The following is a 15,368-nucleotide window of genomic DNA, read 5'->3' as shown; positions in this document are numbered from 1 at the left end:
TTCTGGATTGAGCCCAGGCGTTGGAGCAGTGAGGCAGCGGATTTAACAGCTGCAGCATTGTGCTGCCAAGAAGTGGGTCATTTACTTGATGCTTCGGCCTGAATATAGTTGCAAGGTTTTTGTCTGTTCATGCACGAGGGTCTACTGTCGTGAAGAATGGGATTTCCGTGTGTGTAAATGAATGTTTGACCTTTGTGATAACCTGCATTGGGGGTAGAGAGATGGGGGTAGATCCTGTTTCCATACTGTATTTCGAAACTATCTGTAAACAAAACATTTCTGATAGTGCTAATCAGATCTCTGTAGCTTTGAGAGCAGTTACAATATTGACTGTAAATATTAGGAAGTCCAATGATGTGAACACCCAAAAAGATGAACAGCATTAAAGAGAGGAAGAAAAATAAATGAACAAATTTACTGATAGTAGAAATGAATGAGTAAGACGTAACGTGATTTTGAAGTTATTGTGAGCATCATGGCTACTTGGTACAGTCATTATACTCTTGCTTTAATGGTAAATGGTTACAATGGTGAACCAAAAGGTCCATTAATTACTGCTAACACTCTGCCTTTATAACAAAGAATATGCTGCTCATAGTGCTGCATCCTGCAAAGCTTCATGGGCATTGGCAGCAGTTCTCCCTCAGTGGATGTCCTTGGATTTTTATAATGTAATTTAAAACAGAAATACTTTATTTGTCATCCTGCACCTCCTCCAACCTTATCTATTGTATCTGCTGCCCTAGATGTCTGCTGCTCTACATTGGTGAGACCAGGCCTAGTCTTGTCAATCGCTTTGCCCAACAGCTTTGCTTGGTTCGCAATAACCAACCTGATCTCCCGGTGGCTCAGCACTTATAATAACCATATAACAATTACAGCACGGAAACAGGCCATCTCGACCCTTCTAGTCCGTGCCGAACACGTATTCTCCCCTAGTCCCATGTACCTGCGCTCAGACCATAACCCTCCATTCCTTTCCCGTCCATATAACTATCCAATTTATTTTTAAATGATAAAAACGAACCTGCCTCCACCACCTTCACTGGAAGCTCATTCCACACAGCCACCATCTCTGAGTAAAGATGTTCCCCCTCATGTTACCCCTAAACTTCTGTCCCTTAATTCTCAAGTCATGTCCCCTTGTTTGAATCTTCCCTACTCTCAGTGGGAAAACTTCAACTTTGTCTATCCCTCGTCATTTTAAAGACCTCTATCAAGTCTCCCCCTTAATCTTCTGCACTCCAAAGAATAAAGCCCTACCTTGTTCAACCTTTCTCTGTAACTTAGTTGCTGAAACCCAGGCAATATTCTAGTAAATCTCCTCTGTACTCTATTCTGTTGACATCCTTCCTATAATTAGGCGACCAAAATTGTACACCATACTCCAGAATTGGCCTCACCAATGCCTTGTACAATTTTAACATTACATCCCAACTTCTATATTCAATGCTCTGATTTATAAAGGCCAGCACACCAAAAGCTTTCTTTACCACCCTATCTACATGAGATTCCGCTTTCAGGGAACTGTGCACAGTTATTCCCAGATCCCTCTGTTCACCTGCATTCTTCAATTCCCTACCATTTACCATGTACGTACTATTTTGATTTGTCCCGCCAAGATGTAGCACCTCACACTTATCAGCATTAAACTCCATCAGCCATCTTTCAGCCCACTCTTCCAACTGGCATAAATCTCTCTGTAGACTTTGAAAATCGACTTCATTATCCACAACACCACCTATCTTAGTATCATCTGCATACTTACTAATCCAATTTACCACACCATCATCCAGATCATTGATGTACATGACAAACAACAGTGGACCCAGTGGACACAACACCGATCCCTGTGCACCCCAATAGTCACTTCAACTCCCCCTCCCATTCCGAATCTGACCTTTCTGTCCTGGGCCTCCTCCATGGCCAAAGTGAGGACCACCATAAATTGGAGGAGCAGCACCTCATATTTCGCTTGGGCAGTTTGCACCCTAGCGGTATGAACATTGACTTCTCTAATTTCAGGTAGCCCCTACTTTCTGCTCCCCTTCTCAGCTCTCCCTCAGTCTACTATCTACACCTCTTCCTTTCTTCTTTTCCACCCCCCCCCCCCCACCCTCGCATCAGTCTGAAGAAGGATATCCACCCGAAACGTTGCCTAGTTCCTTCGCTCCATAGATGCTGCCTCACCTACTGAGTTTCTCCAGCATTTTTGTCTCCCTCCGATTTTCCAGCATCTGCAGTTCCTTTTTAAACATTATTTGTTGCCCAATTATCTTTTGTGTTGTGACTTTCCAGATGTTTCCTATTGCAGGTGATTCCGTGCTCTGTGCCTTTCCTCAAAAATTCTGTCTTATGAAGCAGCCCTTTCTCTGGTATGCAAAATTATATGAATACAATAAACCATCAAAAATAAACTATTGAATTACCACCTTAATTAGGTTAAATTCTGATGCAAATATGTAGGTCCACTTTCAATCCTACATTTATCCTCTGTTTAGATTGTATTTATTACATCATAATGTTATGTTGTTGGTATTTAATGTAATGAATTGGTGAGGGGTAACTGAAATATTGCTCATATAAAATTATTTTAATGAAATTATCTTACTGATTTATGTATAATGTCATAGCTGCCCTAATTGCAGTTGTTTTTTGCAATGAAGACATGCAGATTTGCAAATCAATGGATGAGACAATAAAATGAAAACTAAATAGTGGACTTAGAAATACAAATAAAAAGTCATTCTTTGTACTGGCACAAACCAAGTTTATTTGCATTGACCAAGTCATTTATTTTACCAGCAGGACCAGCGTCATTGTTGGTTGAAGAAATACATTAACTCTTAGTTGAACAATATTTCTCACTAATTTACCATTACAAACAGTGCACTAGGTTACAGTGTATCCAAGCTACAATAGTACCTTACATGAGATCTGGTGTCACCAAGGCTGGCCCTAAAGCATCTCTGAAATCTAAAATTCTTACAAACATCGTGGATAAGGGCAGCAAGTATATATCAACGCAACCAAGTTCCATTCTACTTTGTCGTATGTGTATCCCATCAATAATCATGCGAGCCATAACCAATTGAGAAATTAGTTTGTTTTAGGTTATTGAGACTTTCTATATTTTTTTACATTTATTGTTCAATATTTGTCCCTTGTGCAGCATTTCACATTTGCCGATGAGAGTTTGCACGACTAATCCCTTTAAATCTATACTAGACTAAGTGGGACCCGTTAGGTCCCAGCATCACACAAGAGGGCTGGTCACCAATGCAATATTCCACCTACTATGGTTGAGTAGTCACAACAACTGAACCCCCCCCCCCCCCATTCATCTTTTACTGAACCATCATTGTTCAACTTCTGTCAAGGAGAAGCTGTACTTCACCCCCGTTAGACCTCATTTGGACTACGCAGTTGCAGCATGGGACCCATACACAAATAAAAACATTTTTTCCATCGAACGTGTCCAAAGACAGGCAGCTCGAGTTGTTACTAACACCTATGAGAGAGAAGCGAGTGTCACCAAACTTCTGAATTCTCTGGGGTGGAACCCTCTCCAAGACAGACGTGAAGCTCGCCGTTTGACCTGTTTTTACAAAATGTTAAATGGTCAACTCGACATAGATTACAAGACCGACACCAAACCTAAACCAATTAGGAGCAGACGAGGGCATTCGATCCAATTTGTGATCCCAGCTACATAGACAGATGTGTACAGCAATTCGTTCTTCCCCCGCACAATTAAAGCATGGAATAATCTCCACCCTACTATAGTTACCCAACCAGATGCAACTAAATTTAAAGTAGCTCTTTCTTCCCAATAACCCTTTCTGGCTAAGCCCTCGCTTCACCACCTCCAGTTTAAATTCCATTTGGAATATTTTGGAGGACCAAGGAACCACGAGGCCCCCCCCCCCTTCATCTTTTCCTGCACCCCCCCCCCCCCCCATTCATCCTGTACAGAACCCCTCCCATTCATCCTGTACTGATCGCCTCATTCATCCTACAGTGATTACCCATTCATCCTGCACAGACCCTCCGATCCACACTGTACTGACCCCCCCCCCCCAATTCATTCTGTACTGATCCCCCCCCCTTCATCCTGTGCTGATCCCCCCCCCCCCCCCCCCTCATCCATTCTGTATTGAACCCCCCTCCCCTTCAAGATGAATGGAGGGGAACAGTCTAAAGAAGGGTCTCAATCTGAAACATTGCCTATTTCCTTTGCTCCATAGATGCTGCTGCACCCGCTGAGATTCTCCAGCATTTTTGCCTACCCCATTCCTCCTGTACTGATCTCCCATTCATCTTGTACTGATTCCCCCCCCCCCCATCCATCCCTCCTGATCTGATCTCCCCCCCCCCCCCATTTAACATCACTGACACCCCCCCCCCCCCCCCCCCCCCCCCCCGTGCTCTCCACTCACAATTTTACATTCTCCAACCAACACGTTCTAATTCACATGCCTCAATCCATCCATTCCGCACCGAATGCCTTCTTAAAACCCCCCTCCCCAACATTTTTATTTGCAATGTGTAAAAAGAGTTGAGATGCTGTATTATAATTTTGCTGCATGTCATTATGGTATATATCATGTCTTGATTGGTGAATATGTTTAGTTTGTGACTTTACCATTGTGTAGTAACACACGGGTAGGAAGTTTCTTATCCATATTCTCTAATTGCCCATGATTAATAAAAGCCTTTTGATCTCAACCTTGCATTTCAATTGAATTCACATTTTGCTGAGAAGAGACCCAGGCTTTCACTTTCCTTTTGTGTGAGATTGCTTTTTCTTTGTCTTCATCCTAAAATAGAAGCAGTCTAATTTAATGATTTTCCTTGAAGGATTCCTGAAACCAGAGGAAGGTATTCCCTTGTATCTAGTTCATTATTTGAAGCACCTTTATCTGATTCTTTCTCAAGGAAGTAAAATTAACCTGTCTTGTGCACCTTCACTTTATAATTGAATCCTTCAAGCATGGGTGTCATTCTTGTAAGTTTTTACTGTAATCCATCCTCCAAATATGTCTTTACTAATTTTGGTGCCCTAAATGAAATCCATTGCTCCAGCTCAAAGTCTGTACTTGAATTCCACCCCCCTAAAATAAATGCCAACATTCCATTTTATAAGATGTTGGTGATGCCACGTTTAGAGTATTGTTCAGATCTGGGTACCATGTTGTAGGAAAGATGTCAAGCTGGAAAGAGTGCAGAGAAGACTTACAAGGAAGTTGCCAGAACTTGCTGGTCTGAGCTACAGGGAGAGGTTGAGCAGGCTGGAATTCTATACCCTGAAGCACAGGAGGATAAGGGGTGATCTTATAGAGGTGTATAAAATCATGAAAGGAATAGACCGGTTGGTGACGGTCTCTTACCCAGAGTGGAGGATTCAAGAACCCGAGGACATTTTAATGTGAAAGAGGAGAGACTTTACAGGAATCTGCAGGGTAACTTTTTCACACAAAGGATGGTGTATGGAATGAGCTGCCGGTGGAGATAGTTTGGCTAGCAGCTATTGCAATGTCTAAGAATCAATTAGATGGATACATGTAAAGAGCAGGTTAAGAGGGATGTTGGCCTAGTGTAGATGGTACATATTGGTCAGCATAGGCAAGTTAGGCGGAAGGGCCTGTCTCCACACAGTATGACTCTCTAATCTTTCAATTTATTTTTTTATCCATTTTATAATCCTGGCGGTAGTTTTCAGTAGAAAACTTTATCTGTTTCACTTGGTCTAAATTGTCATTTTCTGAACCTGTGAATGATTGTACCTCAAATTGACTGAAATTTACCAGTGTTCTTCCCAATCTTCAGTGAATATTTCTTTACAGTTTACTGACTGCTTCTTAATATTATCTGATTAAAAGACGAGGCTCGTGTACGGAACGGCATGACTGTCATTGAACACTGCCAATCGCAGAATGGATTATACGTCTCTATTCAGCACCTGGCTTCCAAAACCGATTACAGACCCATACTGAGTGGAATGTGTGGCACCTTACTGATTTATAGAACCTTATCCAAAAACTTGTGCGAATCTAGATTGATATAATCACCCCATTCATCTTGCAGGTCATCCAAAGTTGGGTCCGCAATAATCTTCATTGTCATTCTCCTCTCCGCTATTGTTCGTCCAGGCACTGAATAACTTTCCCTGATGGATTCTAACAAATTTACACAACTGATATTTACTGACATGTCTACAGCTAACATGTTTGTTTCTCCCTCTTTATCTATATACTTTTTAAAACTCTGTGTGTTTGTGGGTGTCACATTTGGCCTTTGATTCCTTGGTCCGCCAAACCCACACGATTTCCATTTCGCTAGCCATTTCACTTTTACATTCACTAATGCACTCATTACATTTAGACATTTTTATGTACACATTTTTTTTTTTGCCTCTTGCTGGCCAGCCACCATAACGGCTGCTGCCGCCTGGCTCTCCTCCAAAAACGCCGACATTTCAAATTTCCCAAGCGATTTTCGCTGCTGTCGCCCGGCACCACTCCCCCAGCCCAGCTCTGTCACGCTGGTGGAAGACACAGATCGGCTGGTTCCCCCGCTGCTATTCGCCATCCCTGCGAGCTTGCACTCTGCCAAAATCCCGCTCGTCAACGGACTTTCAGCCCGCAGGCGCATTGAGGGCTTACGCAGCGTCTCGACGTCGTATGCTGCGTCTTGACGGTGTAACCTAGCGCATGGCGTTGCACGATGACGTCAAGCCGCCCCCCCCTTGCAACCGCGCGTTGCGGGAACAGACCCAACGGTTCTGCACTTGGTCTAGTTGAATAATAGAACTGTGTAGAATGCTCAAATGGAAAGGCACAAATTTCAAAATCTAAAAAAATTAGGAAAATTATGGTTACCTTCACCATATTTTGTCAAGGATAGAATAGTTAATGTATTGTTCAGGATGCATCATAGCTTGGTTTGGGAACAGATCCACCCAAGACTGTAAGAAATTGCAGTGAATCGTGTATGCAGCCCAGACCAGCCCAGTTGCACCCAGGCCACTCTTCTTCCCTCTCTCATCGAGCAAAAGGTATAGAAGTGTGAAAACGCTCACTTCCAGATCCAGGGACAGTTTCGTCCCAGCTGTTATCGGGTATCTGAATCATCCTACCACAACCAGAACAGTCCTGAACTACTATATACCTCATTGATGTCCCTTGAACTATCTTTGATCAGACTACTGGCTTTACCTGGCACTAAACATTATTCCTTTATGTATTTATACACTGTAAATGGCTAGATTGTAATCATGTATTGTCTGTTATGTTCATACCCTTTTTGATGTACTTGGCCCCCCGAAGACGGGTGAAATTCAATCCTGTTTCTCCACTGAATTAAAAAAAAAATCTCCATAATCTATTATATTAGTCCCATTTTCTAATGGGGCAATTTTGCCCATTATCATTTGCTTCCTCTTTCATTAACTGTTGTATTCTTTGAAGGATTATTTTTCATTTTCCCTGATAATGCAATGTTGCACAGTATTCATCTCCAGTTATTTTTTACTTTTATTACGGTTTTGAGATGCCCCAATTTCTTAACTTCACACTTGCCTTAAAACCACCTCCATCGTGCCAGTGCCAAAATACTCCACTGCGGCAAGCCCCAACGACTTCCGCCCAGTTGCACTTACCCCCATCATCACCAAGTGCTTCGAGAGGCTGGTCCTGGCACACCTCAAAAGCTGCCTACCCCCCACACTGGATCCCTATCAGTTTGCCTACCGCAAGAACAGGAGTACGGAGGATGCCATCTCAACGGCACTTCACTCCGCCCTCTCCCACCTCGACAACAGAGACACTTACGTAAGAATGCTGTTCATCGATTACAGCTCAGCATTCAACACCATTATACCATCAAAACTGATCACCAAACTCGGTAACCTGGGCATCGACCCCTCCCTCTGCAACTGGATACTGGACTTTCTAACCAACAGACCCCAGTCTGTTAGGTTAGACAAGCACACCTCTTCAACCCTCACCCTGAACACCGGCGTTCCACAGGGCTGTGTGCTGAGCCCCCTCCTCTACTCCCTCTTCACCTATGACTGCACACTTGTACAGGGTACTAACACCATCATCAAGTATGCAGATGATACAACGGTGATTGGCCTCATCAGCAACAACGATGAGTTGGCCTACAGGGAGGAGGTCCAGCACTTAGCTGCATGGTGCGCTGACAACAACCTGGCCCTTAACTCCAAGAAGACCAAGGAGCTCATTGTAGACTTCAGGAAGTCCAGAGACGGCACGCACACCCCCATCCACATTAACGGGACGGAGGTGGAACGTGTTTCTAGCTTCAGGTTCCTGGGAGTCAACATCTCCGACGACCTCTCTTGGACCCACAATACCTCAACTCTGATCAAGAAGGCTCACCAGCGTCTCTTCTTCCTGAGGAGACTGAAGAAGGTCCATCTGTCTCCTCAGATCCTGGTGAACTTCTACTGCTGCACCATCGAGAGCATCCTTACCAACTGCATCACAGTATGGTATGGCAACTGCTCTGTCTCCGACCGGAAAGCATTGCAGAAAATTGCCCAACGCATCACCAGTTCCTCGCTCCCCTCCATTGAGTCTGTCCAAAGCAAGTGTTGTCTGTGGAGGGCGCTCAGCATCGCCAAGGACTGCTCTCACCCCAACCATGGACTGTTTACCCTCCTACCATCCGGGAGACGCTACAGGTCTCTCCGTTGCCGAACCAGCAGGTCGAGGAACAGCTTCTTCCCGGCGGCTGTCACTCTACTCAACAACGTACCTCGGTGACTGCCAATCACCACCCCCCCCGGACACTTATTATTATTTATTCAAATCATTTGCTATGTCGCTCTTCCAGGGAGATGTTAAATGCATTTCGTTGTTACTGTACACTGACAATGACAATTAAAATTGAATCTGAATCTGTTGTGAAGATAATTTTTGATTGCACCCAGGTGTATCAAAATAGCAGCTTTTCCGCGCTGCTCGTCTCTGCACTAAATAATTGGGAACCATAGTACGGTAACTTGTGTTTTAATGTCTGATTCTGACTAGCAGTCTCCAGACATTTCCTTTTCTGAAAACTGAAGCAGTGAATTTAATTAAAATCCTGACTTTGTCACTTTCATTTTTAATTTACTCCTATATTTCTTTCTGCAATTGCAATTTTCTTTTTCATTTTGATAACAGTATACAAGTTACCCTTATGTGTGCTGTTTATACATTGTGCTCATTAAGCTCTTGTTTTCTTTTAGTTGGCCAGTTATTGACATGTCAATTGCATTTCTATCTCTGTACTGAGAAACATTGTCCATTCCATGGGTCCGCATTAAAGGTACAAACCAAAAAAGCTACATTAAAACTCAATTCTATGCAGTAATTTTTTTGATGCATTTAAAATGTCTCCTTTTGTCTATTGCTGTTCTGTGTCGTTGTGGGATACATTTGAAGTTGCAGCTTGGGTACATTAAGTGTAATTTGGATTATTTGTATAAAATTAGATCAATTGATTGTGTACTTTAAAAAAAAAATAAATAAATAAATAAAATGTAAAAGATGGTAATTTCACATACGAAAGAGCTCAGTCCATGATGTAGTTCAGTACTTCAGTTTTATAGGGGACTAAACCAAGTGGGACCCGTTGGGTCCCGTCCCCTCAACGCGAGTTTGCGGGAGGGGGCGGCCTGTGGCACCATGCCCCCACACTAACCACCCACAAACACTAACCGCTCCTTGATATTATTAATTTACTCCTTTTCCCCATCCCCTGCCCTATCCACTCGCGTATAGCCCCCAACTGCGCAGGTGTGGCTAAAGAGAGGAAGGGGAGTAGAGAGGGAGGGGGAGGGCATGGAGAGGCATGGGGTGGAGAGGGTGATGCAGATTGAGGGGTGGGTGGTGTGCGGCGACACGGAGGACTGGTCCACGAACGCAATACTTCATCACTCACCCATGGGCTTGGAGGGGGAGAGGGGGCATAGAGTGGGGGAGTAGAGTAGAGAGGGTGGGTAGAGGGAGAGGGGCAGAGACCACACCCCATCTACCGCTTCATTTCCCTCGTACTCTTCTCCTCACTCCCATTCCCTTCCGCAGCACCTACCCAGGTCATAGAGCTGCGCCAGGGCCTGGAACTTGGCCTAATTCTCGTACTTGGCCCGGCCCTGGCTGTAGACTGCAGCCGTCAGCTCGGTCGCTACATTGTCTCCAGTCCAGGCCCCAACTTCATCTCCGAGCTCGTCCCTGACCCCGGCACGTCCTTGGTTCCCCCGGCATTTTTTAATTTTTTCCTGGTGCTGGTCACGGCCCCATCCCGAGCTCGGCCCTCGCTCCAGCTCCAGGCTCTGGTCCGAGCAAGGCCGCGGGCGGGCGTGGACCCGACTTGCAAGTGGATTGATTTTTTAAGTGTTTTGATTGCTTAAGTGCCCCTCCCGCGCGGAGTCCCATCGTGTCTTGGGAGTTGATTGTGACGTCAGTCGGAATTTTTTTTTTGAATGGGAACGTTGAAAACTTTAATATTTTGAAGCTGTTTTTAAAAGGTTAGTAATTTGTTAAATATAGGTTGAAATGTGAAAGGAAGATATGTATCCGGTCGGCAGAGAAAATGTGAGTAGCAAGATGGATTCAACAGTGGCTGAATGGGAGAAGCCAGAGGGTAATGGTGGATGGCTGTTTATCGGGTTGGAGGCAGGTGACTAGTGGGGTGCCTCAGGGATCCGTGTTGGGTCCTTTGTTGTTTGTCATGTACATCAATGATCTGGATGAAGGTGTGGTAAATTGGGTTAGTAAGTATGCAGATGATACCAAGATAGGGGGTGTTGTGGATAATGAAGAGGATTTCCAAAGTCTACAGAGTGATTTAGGCCATTTGGAAAAATGGGCTGAAAGATGGCAGATGGAGTTTCATGCTGATAAATGTGAGGTGCTACACCTTGGCAGGACAAATCAAAATAGGACGTACATGGTAAATGGTAGAGAATTGAAGAATACAGTTGAACAGAGGGATCTGGGTATAAAGTAGCTTTTTCAGAATCTCATATAGATAGGGTGGTAAAGAAAGCTTTTGGTATGCTAGCCTTTATAAATCAGCATTGAGTATAGAAGCTGGGATGTAATGTTAAAATTGTACAAGGCATTGGTGAGACCAAATCTGGAGTATGGTGTTCAATTTTGGTCGCCCAATTATAGGAAGGATGTCAACAAAATTGAGAGAGTACAGAGGAGATTTACTAGAATGTTGCCTGGGTTTCAACAACTAAGTTACAGAGATAGGTTGAATAAGTTAGGTCTTTATTCTCTGGAGCGCATAAGGTTAAGGGGGGACTTGATAGAGGTCTTTAAAATGATGAGAGGGATAGACAGAGTTGATGTGGACAAGCTTTTCCCTTTGAGAATAGGGAAGATTCAAACAAGAGGACATGACTTCAGAATTAAGGGACAGAAGTTTAGGGGTAATATGAGGGGGAACTTCTTTACTCGGAGAGTGGTAGCGGTGTGGAATGAGCTTCCAGTGGAAGTGGTGGAGGCAGGTTCATTGGTATCATTTAAAAATAAATTGGATAGGCATATGGATGAGAAGGGAATGGAGAGTTATGGTATGAGTGCAGGCAGGTGGGACTAAGGGGAAAAAAAAAATTGTTCGGCACGGACTTGTAGGGCCGAGATGGCCTGTTTCCGTGCTGTGATTGTTATATGTGTGAAAATGGGAAGGCTGTGGCCAAGCATTTGGAAGAAGATACAAATTAAGGAGATTAAAAGAAAGCCAACACAACCCTGGCTCACACAGACATTTAGAATGTTAAGAACAAAGAGAAGAGTTTTAGTGTAATAGAGATAGAAGAGAGACTGTTACATTGTCATCACTAAGAGCAAAATTGTAACCTGAGGTAAATTTGCAGTGCATCACTGTCCAGTGTGGAAAACAGTCAAGCTTCATTTTGTTTCCCCATAACTATCCTCTTTCTGTTTGATGCCAAGGCTAGCTGCTGTCTATGCTAGGCATAGAGTTGTGCAGCATAGAAACAGGCCCTTCGCCCCAGGCCGACTAAAGTGTCTGTCGGAACAAGTGTCATAAGATCATGTGATAGTAGAATTAGGCCATTCGACCCATCAAGTCTTTTCCGCCATACAATCATGACTGATCTATTTCTTCCTCCTAACCCCATTCTCTTGCCTTCTCCCCATAATCTCTGACACCCGTACTAATCACAAATCTATCTCTGCCTTAAATATATCCACTGACTTTGCTTCCACAGCCTTCTGTGGCAAAGAATTCCACAGATTCACCACCTTCTGACTAAAGAAATTCTTCCTTCTCCTTCCTAAAATAATGTCCTTTAATTCTGAGGCTATGACCTCTAGTCCTAGACTCTCCCACTAGTGGAAACATCATCTCCACATCCGGGGCTGGATTTAGATGAAGAGAGGCCCGAGGCTATTCCACTTGAGGCCCCTCCCAAACCCCCACCCCCACGACGAGAGGAAGAGTCCACCTGATTGACACCGATGTGCAGCCGAGCGTGGCCAATGAGATGAGGGCTGGAAAGCTGCACTTTTTATTTATTGCCATTGCTAGTGTCGAGTTATCGGCTTAAAACACTATTATTCTGAAATGGAGGGCAAGGAAAATTACTGAAGCGTTGTTTAGAGACTACAGTGCATTGTGACAGCATATGTAAGAAAAGCCTATGACTGTCAAAAACATACACCAGGCCCGTACGAAGCTTTCAAAAAGGGGGGTGGCATGGCAGGATTACCAACATTTTATGTGAAATAAGTGCACGCAACACATCACAAGCGCAAAGCTCAAAGACCCTTGCAGCCATGGTCCAGGGTCCGCTTAAGGGCCCTGGAAGCTCTAGGGTTTTAGATGCTCTCTGGTGCATTATGAGCGTTATTTTGGAGCAATTTTGCACCAGATTTATGGCAAGCATTTCAGAAATAATTTTGGTTGAGTCGAGAGTAATGTGGTTGGAATGGGATGATTGGGATCATTGTTGTGTACATTTTTTAATCGAGAATTGAAGCTGTCCTTGTTTTAATAATCAAGTTGCACTGTAAAATGTTATGTAAAATGTTATAAAGAAGCATGCATACACTGCCAATAAATTACTGTAAGTTTTTACAGTAAATAAAACCTTTTTTAGAAAATGTTTTGTGTTGATTTGATTGCCAGTAACTGTTTGACTGTGTTAGTGTGTGCACATTAAAAATATGATGCAAAATGAAAGTCGCAAACTATGGAATACATATTTTTCATTATTATCAAGGGAAAGAAAGCAGTTCCAATTGTTTGATATTATTCATATGGAGGAGAAAATATAACTGCTCTAAAACCTACCTTAATTTTGCATTCTCACTAAAGATAATCCCCCTTTCCCTCTCCCCTCCTCCTTCCACCTACCTCCCTTCAGCTCTCTCCCTCTCTCTCTCTCCCCCTCCCCTCCCTCTCTCTCCACCCTGTCTCAACCTCCCCCCCTCCCTCCCACGCAGCAAGGTTCCAGCACCGCAGCCCCCCCCGGCCCGGAGACAAGGGCACTCCCGCAAAGCAATATTCCACTACTTACCTGGAGTAGACACCGAGGATCTTTGGTAACACGAGGCATCGAGGTGATTGTGTGGAGTGCACATGGAGATCTGAACCCGCCCAGGCCCGCTGCGCACGCGCGGAGAGACAGCATCATTTTGCGTCCAACTGCGTCACTGGCTTCCACCAACTGTGCGGGCGCGGATGCTTGCAATTTTTTCCCCCAGAACTTCCAGCGGGTTGGAACCAGAATTTTGGGTAATTTCCGTCAAAGTGGAAATGCTGATAGCGCCCCAATTTTTTTTTTTTTTTTTGGGGGGATTTTTTTTTCTCTGGGGGGGGGGGGGGGGGGAAACACCTTGGCCGGAGGCCCCCTAGACTTTGAGGCCCTAGGCTTCAGCCTATGAAGCCTATAGGTAAATCCGGCCCTGCTGAGGCCCCCCCCCCCCCCCCACCCCCCCTTGATCTCGAAGCCCTAAGCTTAAGCTTGTGAAGCTGAGACGTAAATCCGGCCCTGTCCACATCCACTCTATCCCAGTCTCATTTGGGTTATCCCATGAACCCATTCATAGTCATGCACCTGTCTAATTGTCTTTTAAATGCTGTATTTTTAATTGCCTGCACCTTTTATTTGCTTTGGCAGCTTGTTTTGTACACTCGATCCCTGTGTTGAAAATGTTGCCTCTGATCCCTTGTTAAAAAAATAATTCCTTTAAACGTGTGTTAGTTGTTGACATCCCTGCCCTTGTCAAAGACTGTGACCATTCACCTTGTGATTTTATAAACCTCTATGGTCACTCCTTGGCCTTCTGTGCTCCAGAAGAAAGAGAGTTCTAGCCTATGCTGATAATGCAAGCCCTTCAATATTTTCTGTCCCCTTTCCAGCTTAATTACATCTTTTCTATAGCTGGTGACCAGAACTGTACACAACTCCCAAGCGTGGTCTTGCCAATGAATTGTACAGCCTAACAGATCTCGTGCTGAGAATTGTTTTGAACAGTGTGTGTGTGTGTGTGTGTGTTAGTTAAGGATGTTTTTGCTCTGACTGTCCATTAATGTGCTCCATTTTACATCTATTTTTATCTTTCCATTACATCAGGGATGTCGTTTAACTGCTGACACAATGTTCCAACGGAATTGTATTGGAGTATTAGTATATTTACAGAATTCTTCATCTAAAAATTGCGTAGTTAGTCAACTGATCCAAAGTAATTTTTGAAAACAAATTTAGTTGTCTTTTCCTCCACTGCTTTTGTACACTAGAAATTGACTCTTCTATTTCTATATCTGCTCTATTTTAACTTTTATTTGTTTGCTTAAACCTGTGCCCAATCTCTACATAAAGTGTCTGTTATCCAGCAACATAGGTCTTGGACTTTGCCTTTGTAGACCTGGTTCCATTGGAAATGGGACAAAGTAGTTTCTAAAGTACAAGTTTTACAACAATTCAAGACTTGGGTGAGATGTTCCTACAACTAGGTAATGTATACTGGGTAATTATTGCACTGCAGAGCTCCTCTGGCTCAGCAGGGATGTTCACTGAGTAATAGATCCAATCTCAGTATTGCGCTTTTTCTACGACAATCATTCTGTTTGACTTTGTAAAAAGAAATGCCATTTAGGAATGCGGTTTGGAATTTAATATCTATTATTCAACATTCCAGACTGTTGGCTTGACTTTGCCGAAACGTGGATCTTGGATCCATGATAATGAAATGTTTTTGCTTTATCTGCGGAGCTGGAATAATGTGCAATTTGTCTCAAATTTGGGCCACAGATAATAAGAGATGAGTAAGTGTTGCGTTCAAGTCTAGTAACATTAAAAATAAGTCTAAATTTGT

At 43.7% G+C, this 15,368-nt stretch overlaps 1 protein-coding gene across 1 annotated transcript in view; it reads left to right on the top strand.

The window, feature by feature from the left end:
• rab30 (RAB30, member RAS oncogene family) overlaps positions 1–15,368 on the top strand; it is a 60,817-nt gene that overhangs the window by 19,648 nt on the left and 25,801 nt on the right. The window lies entirely within an intron of this gene.

This window comes from Leucoraja erinacea, chromosome 6, assembly GCF_028641065.1.
Source record: "Leucoraja erinacea ecotype New England chromosome 6, Leri_hhj_1, whole genome shotgun sequence".
Classification (NCBI taxonomy): Eukaryota; Metazoa; Chordata; class Chondrichthyes; order Rajiformes; family Rajidae; genus Leucoraja; species Leucoraja erinaceus.
This window is presented reverse-complemented; position numbering and strand designations above follow the sequence as displayed.